Raw genomic sequence first — 12170 nt, forward strand, 5'->3', positions numbered from 1 at the left:
AACAGGAAAAACAACTAAAAATGTAATTGGTCATTGCCTGCATTATTTTTCTATGCTTGGTGTTCCTAATCAGATTAAAACAGATAATGGAACTGGCTATTACAGTCAAACATTTGAGATGTTTTGTCAACAATTTAATGTTACCCATATTACTGGGATTCCTTATAATTCTCAAGGACAAGGAATTGTTGAACGTATGCATTGCACTCTGAAAAATTGGCTTTTAAAAAACAAAAACTGGGGAATTATATCCCCCTGCACATTATTTAAATCATGCTTTTTATTTTTAAAATTTTAAAATTTTAAAATTTTAAAATTTGGATGCCAAGGAACTCTTTGCAGAGTGTCTATAGATCCTACAACTAGGCATACTCATGTCTAGGTGAGATGGAAGAATCTACTTACTGCACATGGCATGATCCTGATCGGGTGTTTAATATGTGGAAGAGGGCATGTTTGTGTGTTTTCCACAGAATGCTGCAGAAGCTTGCTAGCTGCCAGAGTGATTGCTGTGACATGCTGACACAAAAGGATAATGCTGACCTTTAAGCTTGCTGAGTGCCCTGACAGAGCTGTATTGTAACCTCAGTGGTTCTCGGTGCTGCTGTGGGAAAAGATACAATCTGGTGACTTCACTCTGCTTGGTTCATGAAGACATCTAATGTTGTCAGGTATGGTGATACACATGTGTAAGCTAGTGCTAGGCAGGTGGAGTCAACAGAGTCAGAAGTTCATGGAAGTTCAGGTCAGTGAGTTCATGGACACCTTGAGCTACATGAGACCCTGTCCCAGCCAATCAACCAGAAATAGATGCTAGAGTATCCTTTATTTCATCAAATGATGAGAGATTATCTTTGGGGCTGTAGGTGTACCTAAGTGGTAATTTGTATGCTTCGAAAGTCCTGGGATTTAATCCCTAGCACCAAACCAAACAAAACCCTAGAATTATTTATTTTCAAAAAACCAAGCTGGGCGGTGGTGATGCACATCTTTAATCCCAGCAGTTGGGAGGCAGAGGCAGGCATATCTCTGAGTTCGAGACCAGCCTGGTCTACAGAGTGAGTTCCAGGATAGCCAGGGCTACACAAAGAAACCCTGTCTCAAAAAACCAAAAGCCAAAAACAAACAACAACAACAAAAAGAAAGAAAGAAAGAGAGAAAGCCCTTAGCTGTGTAAAAAAGTGACTTCCTACTCCATTCCCTGTGTGTGTGTGCCTGAACAGCCCTCAAGACTTGGAGTCAGCAGTCCAGCAAGGGAAAGATGAGTTCTCTTTTATTTTCAGGTCTTCTATTCCATTAGTGGTTTCAATGAATTTAATTAAAAATTCACTTGTCTAAAAACAGGAATTTTAAGTCAATGCTACACAGGCTCATAGGTGTGGCATGTTTTATATATGTGGCAAGTTTCATATATGTGCCATGTTTCATATAGGTGACATGTTTTATATATGTGACATGCTTCATGTATGTGGCATGTTTCATATGTGTGGCATGTTTCACATGTGTTGCAAACTTCATACATGTACCATGTTTCATATATGTGGCAAGTTTCATATATGTACCATGTTTCATAGATGTGCCATGTTTCAAGGGAGAGTGGTGAGCAAATGATGACAGTCAGGCTTTGTAGTCTATGCAATCTGCTACACTGGCTACCTTAGCTGTGTTTCCTTGAACACTTGTGTATCAGACACCATGGTTTCTGGAAGACCTTTGAATGGGGATGCAACCCTGAATTAACAAGAGTGTCTCCCTTCTGCTTGGGAGAACTTTAATTTGAATTAACAGGATCTCCCAGAGCCCCATGTTTAGATAAATGCTGGATTCTTAGCAGCTGGCACTATCTGGGATATTCCAAAACCTTTGGGAGGCGGGGCCTAGGTGGAAGAAATAGTCAACTGAGAAGTAGGTCCTTGAGTTAATATCAGCTACTTCCTGTTGAGTGTCCTGACCTATCTCTTTATAAAGTGAACTACTGTCATAGTTAAAGTTGGCATTAGAAGTGGCTTTATGGTCAGCCTCCAAATCCAGCAATGATGTCATCCCTAGGCAACAAGGATCCGCTTGTGTCTATTGCCATGGCAACCATACCCACCCCCACATACCCACCCTCCCCACCCCCATCATGAGCCTCACCTGTGCACTATAGTGTGCCTGATTACCTGACATCTACATCACAGCCCGAATAAAAGACAGAGACCTCTATCCGTAGCCTCCCTTTTTCCTCCTCCTCTTCCTCACTTCCTCCCAACAAAATCTCTTCTTGTGGAGCTGTGTTGGTCTGGTGTGATCTGTCGGGATACGAGCTGCTTCCTAACACAACAGTTAATGTTAGCTGTTATCTTGACACACCATAAAGAAGGAACCTCAGCTGAGTAACTGCGTTCATCAGATCAGTGCTCATCAGAGCACTGTGGGCTTGCACTGTTCCTAGGCAAGTGGGCATGGGTTGTATAAGAAATATAACTAGGCAGCTGTAGTCTGTGTTCCTCCATGTTCTCCTCAGTTCCTAACTCCAGGCTTGAGTTACTTTCTCAGCTTCCCTTGATGATGGACAGTAAGCTGTAAGCCAAATAAACCCTTTCCTCCCACAAGTTGTCTTTGGTCAGTGCTTTATAACAACAACAGAGAAGCCACAACAGCTCTGCCTTCCCCACTGAGATGACAGGTCCCTCTTAAACCAGGAGCTGAAATCCATCCTTTGCCCCTAAGTTGTTTCTCTCAGATGCTTTGGTCAGAGTGATTTGAAACAGGATGGCAGAGGTTCTTTTGTTTGTTTGACAGGTAGAGCCAGGAGAAGGAAATTGTGAGAGGCAGCACAGAGGGAGGACAAGACAGCTGAGGGAAATGGGAGCATGTTTATTCATATGAAGAAAACAGAAAAAGAGGAAGAGAGAAAGAGAAGGAAGGAGGGAAAGGGGGAGGAGAAAGGGAAGGGGGATAGAAATGGAGGAAGAAGGAAAAAGAAGAGTGAGGGAAACAAGGAAGACATTGCCACCTGAGCCAGGCAAGCTCTTTAAATAAAAAATTAAGAATCCATATGGCCTGCTGCAGTGCATGGGGGAGGAGTGCTGGTGTGTGCCAGTTCCTGAACTACACCTGTTGTGTTGAAGCAGAGTTACTTAAGTAGCAGCAGCCTAGGTGCCAGCTCAGGTGTGACAAGCTGCCAGCCTGCTCTGAGAACTAGAGGAAGAAATAAACATGGGTGAACTAGATGGTAGGTTGGGAAGGAGCATCGCTCTCTCCTGCTCCAAGCCACAGGTCATAGGTCACCCAAGTGAGAGAGCTCTGCGATGGGAGACTCCCTCTGTCTCATCCCATCCCTTTGGAACAGGCTGGGAAAAGCTGAGATTTTTCCATCCACTGCACAAGCTTGCAAAGGTTTTTTGTAGCCTTAGTTATAGTCTCTTTAAATGTTTTTATTCTTGTGACTTTTCACATAACTCAGAAGGGGCTAAAAATCCAGGCGTGGTCTTACTAGTGGTTTTCTGGGGCCCCTCCCCCTCCTTAAAGCAGCTGGCAGAGGGGGTGTTACATTGCAAATTTGAGTGTTTACAGACATGGCTCTGGGGAGATGAGCTAATAGAGGAAGCATTTGGTGATCTTAAGGGACAGACACCCAGGCTTTTGTCCTAGAGGCAAGACTAGGAGGACTAATGGAACCATGGATGTATGGATGTATGAGTGGATCAGTGAATGAGTAGGTAGATGGACAGATGAATGGATGAGTGGTTGGATGGATAGATCGATGGATGGGTGGGAGGGTGGATGAGTGGATGGATGGGTGGATAGATGGGTGAGTGGTTGGGTGAGTGGTTGGGTGAGTGGTGGATGGATGGGTGGATGGGTGAATGGATGGGTGTGTTGTTGGGTGGGTGGATGGGTGAATGATTGAGTGGGTGGGTGGACGGATAGATGGGTGGTTGGGTGGGTGGATGGATGGGCTATTCAGAGGACAGCTGTCTTCAGTGCAACTTCTTATGCCTGAGAGAGAAATTTACATCCTCTATTTTTAACCCCCAAAATTCAATACAACTAGAACTAAAAGAACTAAATTATATTGCTATACATAAAATATAAGTGTGCTTTAAAAAGACAAAATAACAACAACAAGAACATTGCTTTTACATAACTTCCGTGATAGAAATTAGCCATTTTTATGGTAGGAATGGACCAACACAACCTAGTACTCATTTTCTTCCACAGCCTCTGTAATCCTTCAAAAGATAAAGTCAGCTCTACCACCAACCCTTTAACTATTCAGCTATACGGAGTCTTTTCAGCAAGTCTGCACAATCTGGCTTCTGTTTTCCTCACCCCAGTTTTCATGCCTTGGGTTTCATCTCACTCCATCTTAGATGTGCCTACCCTTTCTCCCTGTGGACATGCAGTTTCTCACTGCAAATTCTCTACATGGACCAGTTCAGAAAGACATATTCTGCTCTCTAAATCTTTCTAAGTTTTCTCACATTTCCAAGTCCACTTACATTTGGGTGAAGTCATATGACTAGTTCTACTGCATGAGCTGTTAGAAATGACACAAAATAGTGAAGAACCTGCTTGCCACATTTCAGCTTTCTGTCCTACAGTGGCCATCCTGGCATTCCTGTGTTGAAGCAGCAGAACCACAAAATGGAATCTCAAGGCTGCTGAGTCAGCATTCAGAACTGCTGACTTAGCATTCAGAGACCAGCTGTCTTCAGTGCAACTGATTATGCCTGAGAGAGAAATATATATTCACTGTGTTTAGCCCCAGGAATTCAACAGTACTAGGTTACTGCAACATAATTCATTCCAGCAGTTCTTAAACATTGAGGTCAGAAGACTCTTTCAAACCCTTATGAAACATTGATAATTGAAGAAGTTTTATGCATGTGTGTTACATAAATCAATTGTTTCATGTCAGGAATTAAAACTGAGGAATTAAAAAAATGTGTGTTTGTAGTTAGTTTAAAAATAGCAATAGTAAAACCCAGTAGATTTTGGCATGAATGTACTTACGAAGAGCAGCTAGTTCCCTAAACAGGCAAACAGCAGTATTTTCCTCATGTCTAAATTAACAGAGAACACCTGAGTTCTTGCATTAGGTTTTGAAATCAGTCCACTGCGCTCCTCTTCCTTTGTAGTGGTATATGAAGACAATCTGCCCTTATGTAGACAATATGGTTTGTGATAGCTATTCTTGGTTGTCAACTCGATTGCTCTTGGAATTAACTAAAAAAAATCACAAGGTACACCTGTGGGAGACTTTTAGCTAACGGAGTCATTTGAGGGAAGACGCACCTTAAAGCCAGATCACTTGAGGTGAGAGGACCTCACTCTGGCCACACCTTCTCACAGCAGTTCTTGTGAAGGACAAGAAGCAGCTGCAGCATTATGGGTCCATGCCTTTGCTCTCTTTAACCTGGCATTGGAGCCTACTTCTTGGGAATTCCAGCTGCAGCTTTATGGGTCCATGCCTTTGCTCTCTTTACGCTGGCATTGGAGCCTACTTCTTGGGAATTCCAGCATATACTAAAACCCAGCTGAGTCTTGCAGCGTCGTGGACAAACAGCTCCTGGATTCTTGGACTTTCTGTTGGATGGCCATTGTTAGACTAGCTGGACTACTGCCTGTAAGCCACTGTAATAAATCCTAGATGGGTGTGTGTGTGTGTACACTTACATGGATATAATTAGGTATCTATGTATATGGGATTTATTATTATATCTGTATATAATTAGCCTGTTCTTTCCTGACTAAAATATATAACTAAAACATTATTTTTGAAGATTAAAAAATTGTTTTTGGCTCAGTATGGTAGCACACGACTTTAATCCTAGCTCCTAAGAGAGAGAGGCAGATGGATCGACCAGGTCAAGGCCAGCCTGTTCTATGTAGCAGATTTTAAGCCAGCCAGGGCTACATAGTGAGACTCAGTCTTGGAAAAATCAAACAACAATTTTTTTTAAATGTTATAAACAAAGACCTAGTATACTCTTTTTCACTGGGTAGATGGTCTCAGCTAATCCATTGAAGAACAGCGATTTAGTTCAACTTACTATGTATTTCCATTGCTAGGACAGGTTCAGACATCATTATCATCATCATCATCATCATTATTTTTATTATTATTCAGACATGGATGTTTGAACACACACCCCAGAATAGAGACCCAGGATGACTTTTCATGGGTAATGCTGTCTACTTCTTGACTTCAGACCTCCAGCCAGAGAGGCCAGGGCGTATTTCCACCATGCTATCACTCTCTGTCTGTCTGTCTGTCTGTCTGTCTGTCTGTCTGCTTCTCTCTCTCTCTCTCTCTCTCTCTCTCTCTCTCTCTCTCTCTCTCTCTCTCTCTCTCTCTCTCTTTCTCTCTGTATGCACTTGCCACAGCGCATGTGTAGAGACCAAAGGACAGCTTGCAGGAGCTGGTTTTGTCTAACCACCATGTGTGTCATCAGGCCTGGCAGCAAGCATCTTTACACCCTGAGCCATCAGCTCACAGGTCCCAAACCTGTACTTTACGCTGGAGATGTTGTTGAGTGGTAGAACTCTTGCCAAGCTTGCAAGGGCCTGGGCTTTATCCCCAGTACCATCAAAAACAAACAAGCAAACCAAGGGGCTGGTAGCCTTTCTCTGCTTGTTGTAGATGTTCTTTGTGAACACTAGAGCAAAACTGAACACTGATAGTTTCTGAAAAATTAGTCCTGAGCGCTCAGTGTGGCTCATAGGTATGAGTGCTGCTTTGTGGGAAGGCAGCTCTAACTCCCCAGCCCCGCTTTGGTGGTGCACAGCTACAGTTCCAGCACCTGAAGACAGAGGCCATCCTTGGCCACATAGTAGGTTCAGGCTAGCCTGTGTGGGATGGGGGTAGGACATTAGTTACAAGAAGCTATGTCAATGAAACGTCTCTGTTACATTAAAATCCATCAGGGACCTCGTACACTTCATGGATGCTTACCCATGTGTGACCTTAGATTCTGACTCTAAGACTTAGACCCTCAAATCAGTTCTTTGGAAAAGATTACTTCATTGAGTTGTATTGTTTTCTCAATGGTGACACCTGGAATTCTATACCTCTTAAAAAACAGCATTGATTAGCTCACTGGAGACGCACTGCAGCCTTTCAGCGAGCCCTTGGGTGCGCCACCGGTTTTCTAATATTTCTAGTAGTGCTCCAAAGCTTGAATTTTATCTTGGGGACAAATGCTATCAGTTCTTTTCCTTGAAGTGGCAAATCCAATTTATTCATTTACAAGAAAATCTTTGTTAACTAATCAAGTTTGGATAACCAAAGTGTCAGGTTTTTAAAACTGTGTTTTTATATACTTTACTTTTCCAGGGGGAAAAAAACCCAATATTCTACAATAAAGGCAGCTTGTTCTCTTTGCAATTCAAAAAAAAAAAAAAATCAAACAGGTGTTTTTCTTTGCCACTACTGCCATGCCACTGTGTATAGTTGGAACACTTTGTGCAAGCTTCCCATTTGCCACACAGAATATTAAAAAGATGTATGCTCTAGGGCTGTGATTTAATAAAAGAACTTCTGCTTAATCAAAGGCACCATTAAGTGGCAGGTACGTGGGCGGGGTTCACAGGCACAGGGCATTGGCACAGTGACTTCAAGGATGTTCGCTGCCCCTGCCTTGATTAGTACTAAATTAGTACTTGGTTCAAACCACAAGTTTACCCATCTGTGCTTTTAAACCGGCATTAGAGCAAATGCTGATCAATCCAACGGAAAGGGCGATCCATTAGTTCCTTCATAAGAACATTGGTGACCTCATAGAGCCTTTGGAACATTCTTTGGAGTTCCCTGTGAACACTAGGATCACCAGCCTCCCCCATTTCACCTCATTCAGTTCCTTTCTTATGAAATGGATTCCACCACTGTGTTCTTCGGAAACACCCCGTCTTCAACCCCATGAGAGGTTCACGAAGATCAAGTTCTCCAAGGCCTGCCCATGGTCAGCCATGTGTCCCATCCCACATTCTCACACGACTCCTGTGTGATTTTGTTCATCACAGTAGTATGTCTCAGATGTTTGTCTTCCTTGCCTGAGTAAGTATCAGTGAAGTCAAGATGGTTGCGTGTGTGTATGTGTGTCTGTGTATTATGTGTCCAGCACCTAGCGCAGTGGCTGGTAAATGGTAGAACTCAACTCCTAGCTGAGGGACAGAATGAGGAATCTGAAGCAGCTGTATGCAGAGGCATTGGATAGGAGCTCCTGCCAGCCAGAGGCTAGTTAGGACTCCAGGGCTTTGCTTAAACCTTAATCCACCAGGTTCTCCTGCAAACAAATTCTATATTAAAAGATAACAGGCTAGTGGTGAGCACTTAAAGCAACTTCAGTCCCCTCTTGCTTTGAAAGGTGTGTGTGTGTGTGTGTGTGTGTGTGCCTATGTGTGTGTCTATGGGTGTATCTCTGTGTGTGCGTGTGTGTATACACCTTTTTGTGAGTGGGTCTAGAGAAGGGACATGGACAAGTCTTAATTATTTCTGCAAGCTGAAAAGCTTCAGCCTGGGGTCATGGTGCACACCTTTAATTCCAGAGCTCAGGAGACAGAGGCATTTATCAGTGCAAGCTCCAGGCCAGCCATGCCTACCTAGTAAGGCCCTGCCTAAAAAGAAAAACAAAACAGAAAGTCCAGTAATCCCACAAAAACATCAAAAAAATCTACGTTTTTATCTTATGCCTTTACCAAGGGCTACTAATAGGAGAAAGGTGATGTTCCCTGGCAGAAGAGTTCCTTGAGGATGGGGACCAGCCCTTTCTCTGTTGTCTTATTCTGTAGAGCCTGTACGTACTGAATGTCAGAAAATCCTCAATGAGCATTCACTAAGTTGTCATGTGGCAGGAGGTAAAACCAAACCAAGCTATCACGCTGGCCTAAGCTGTGCACTTGCAGCTCTGGATGAGTGATACCGTCTTTTCCCTTATGAAGACTGGTCACAGACTCACCTGGCACTGCTGCACTCTACTCTCAGACACCTCCTTTCTGTATCCAGATAGCCAAGCTTATGGTGGGCTCACCTCCTGGAGAGAGGCGAGAGTGTTCTTACTGGGACTTCCCATTAGGTCTGCCAAAGGACCTGGTGAAAAATACCTTGTCCTTAGGACTCTGATATGGTGTCAGGCTACAGAACCAGAGAGTAGATGTCTTAGATGCTCATGGGACTCCCTCTTTCTCTGTGGACAAGCTGAAAACCAGGTAATCAGTCCCCTGGAAACTAGCATGTGCCTGCCCTGTGCCTTGGTGGCTCTCACTGTAGCAGAAGGCTTCTGAGAGTTGAACAGGCTCCCAGCGGAGTCCTGAGCCAGGAACCACCTCTGAGAGGCCTCAGCCTTGGCTTTCTGAGTGTTCTTTGCATAATCCACCTTCAAAGCGCCAAGATTTCAGAATCTATTGTTCATGTCTTTCAGTTCCTTGAACTAGAGGAAAGTGGAGAGGAGAGGTGCCCTAGGGGGACAGGTGCGATTAAATCCTGCTTACACTGAAACCCCCAAAGGGGGCCATACAATGAGCAGGCTGGGAGCTTCCTTTATCATAGCCCTTGTTTATAGTTCAATTAGAACTCCAGAGCTCAAGCACCCCTGCCTCCCCTCCCCCACTCACACCCATGGGCATCCTCTAACACAGTTCTTTAAACCCCTTTCTAATGGTAGGGTATACACATGACCAGTGTGCTTTAAATGATGTTTACACAATCAAAGAAGCTCAGCTTGTTAGACCCTGGTGCACGAGCACGGGCAAGCGCATCAGCTCAGGGCTCTGGTAAATTAATCTTTAGTTGATTTGCCCTCATTGATCCTGAGCTTCACTGCAAGGGCATTCTAAGCATTTAAATGTATGTCAAGAAAGACCAGACTAGCCTGCAACCATGGTGGCTTAAGGGAGCTGCTACTGCATTCCTTTGGAAATATTCAACCACATTAAAAATTATTTAGAAGATATTAGACTGAACATAAATTAGTTCATTTTGGGTAAAACTAATTTCTAACACAGAGACCAAAAATGTATCTGTATCAAAGGATCTATTTCAGGCTCAAGGAAGAGCTGAAGTCATTCTGGCACCTCCACCTGGAGCCATGTCTGCAGGGTCTGTGTTTCCTGGACAGTTCCCATCAGTAGGATGACTATTTTCTTTCCTTTTGTTGAAAATAGATTTTTTTTCTCATATAGTATATTCTGATTACAGTTTCCCCTCCAAGTTTCTCCCCACTTACTCCCTTCTGGATCCAGCCCCTTTGTGTGTCTCATTAGAAAACAAACAGGCTTCTAAGGAAATATAATATAATATAATATAATATAATATAATATAATATAATATAATATAATTAATATAATATAATGGTAGAACAAGACTGACACATCGGAATAGGAGAAAACAAACAGGAAGAAGGAGCCCAAGAAAAGGCACAAGACACAGATGTACACGCAGAGGCCCTCTTATTCCCACACTCAGGAATCCCATACCAATACTAAAATGGAAGCTATGATGCATGTAAAGTACCTGTAGGATAAAAAGAAAGAAAGCAATTTAAAGATATAAACAAAAGAAAGAAAAGAAGAGAAAAGAAAAGAAAAGAAAAATGAAAAAAAGCTCTGACCTGACATTATAACATGAGAAACCCTGAAGATGCCGGTGAGTTCGGGTGAGTTCGTTTTTTGGTTGGCGTCCACTGCTGGGCAGCAGCTCACCTTTAAGAGGAGTGTGTTTCCCCAGTGAGACTTCCTTGGAGAAAAACTAAAAAGGGAGGTCTCTATCAAATCCGAACTTTTTTATGACTTATTTTCCCCTACACACACACACACACACACACACACACACACACACACACACACACATGCTCACACACAAACATAAACACAAACATACACACTCAAACATACACACACACATACACACAAGAGAGAGAGAGAGAAAGAGAGAGAGGGGGGAAATGTAAGATCAGAGGGGATGGAGATCAAGAAAATAAGACCCTCTAAATCAACAGGATCCAAGTTAATGTGAGCTCATGAGGCTATGTTAGCATGCACATGGCCTGAACAGGTCTGCACCACTTGGGGTGCTAGGGCTGAGTAGAGGAGCTGACACACGGACCGACGCTCATCCCTGACCCAGAAGCTGTGTCCAACTGATAACCACTCACAAATAAGTTTAGTGGAGGCGGCCTTTGCCTTAACTTGTCGATAAGTGGAATTTCCATGTCACGGAGGATACAAAGTTTGGATAGCTAGCTGTTCCTGGCCGCGGTTTGGCTTCTGCTCCAGCTGGCATTTTGCCAGCCAGAAGACAGTGAAAGGAACCGCGTAGCATACAGGATGATTGAGCCCTTGGTGGATCTCAGTTCTGAGCATCCAGGTTCTGTAAGAGCTACGGCTTGACTATGAAGCCCTGCCCCCTGCCCCTCAGGCTTCTGTGTTCAAGGCTTAGCCCTTATCTGGCGACTGTTGTTCTGGGAGGCGCTGGAAGCCTTAGCTGGAAGCCTTAGCCAAGTAAGTCCTTGGCAGTGTGTCCTTGGGAACCGAATCTTGCTGTTTATCTCAGTCAGGGTCTCTATCCCTGCACAAACATCATGACCAAGAAGCAGCTGGGAAGGAAAGGGTTTATTCAGCTTACTTCCACACTGCTGTTCATCACCAAAGAAAGTCAGGACAGGAACTCAAGCAGGTCAGGAACCTGGAGGCAGGAGCTGATGCAGAGGCCATGGAGGAGTGCTGCTTACTGACTTGCTTCCCCTGGCTTGCTCAGCTTGCTTTCTTTTAGAACCCAGGACCACAGCCCAGGGATAGCACCACTCATATGGGGCCCTCCTACCCTTCATCACTAATTGAGAAAATGTCTTACAGCTGGATCTCATGGAGGCGTTTCCTCAAGGGAGGCTCCTTTCTCTGTGATAACTCCAGCCTGTGTCAAGTTGACACACAGAGCAGCCAGGACACTGTTGCTTCCTAACACTCCATGCTCCTTGACTCCCTAACACTCCATGCTCCTTGACTCCCTTCCTAACACTCCATGCTCCTTGACTCCCTAACACTCCATACTCCTTGACCCCCTTCCTAATACTCCATGCTCCTTGACTCCCTTCCTAACACTCCATGCTCCTTGACTTACTTCCTAACACTCCATGCTCCTTGACTCCCTTCCTAACACTCCTTGACCCCCTTCCTAACACTCCATG

The 12170-nt window shown here is 43.9% G+C and overlaps 1 long non-coding RNA gene across 1 annotated transcript in view; it reads left to right on the plus strand.

Moving 5' to 3' along the window:
• The first annotated feature begins 7783 nt into the window (after nt 1–7783).
• Nucleotides 7784–12170, plus strand: part of LOC116070779 — a 33554-nt gene continuing 29167 nt past the window's right edge. Inside the window, exon 1 of the long non-coding RNA XR_004110561.1 lies at nt 7784–8044. This is a non-coding gene — a long non-coding RNA (uncharacterized LOC116070779). The remainder of the gene's footprint in view (nt 8045–12170) is intronic.

Source organism: Mastomys coucha, unplaced genomic scaffold (assembly GCF_008632895.1).
Source record: "Mastomys coucha isolate ucsf_1 unplaced genomic scaffold, UCSF_Mcou_1 pScaffold22, whole genome shotgun sequence".
NCBI lineage: Eukaryota > Metazoa > Chordata > Mammalia > Rodentia > Muridae > Mastomys > Mastomys coucha.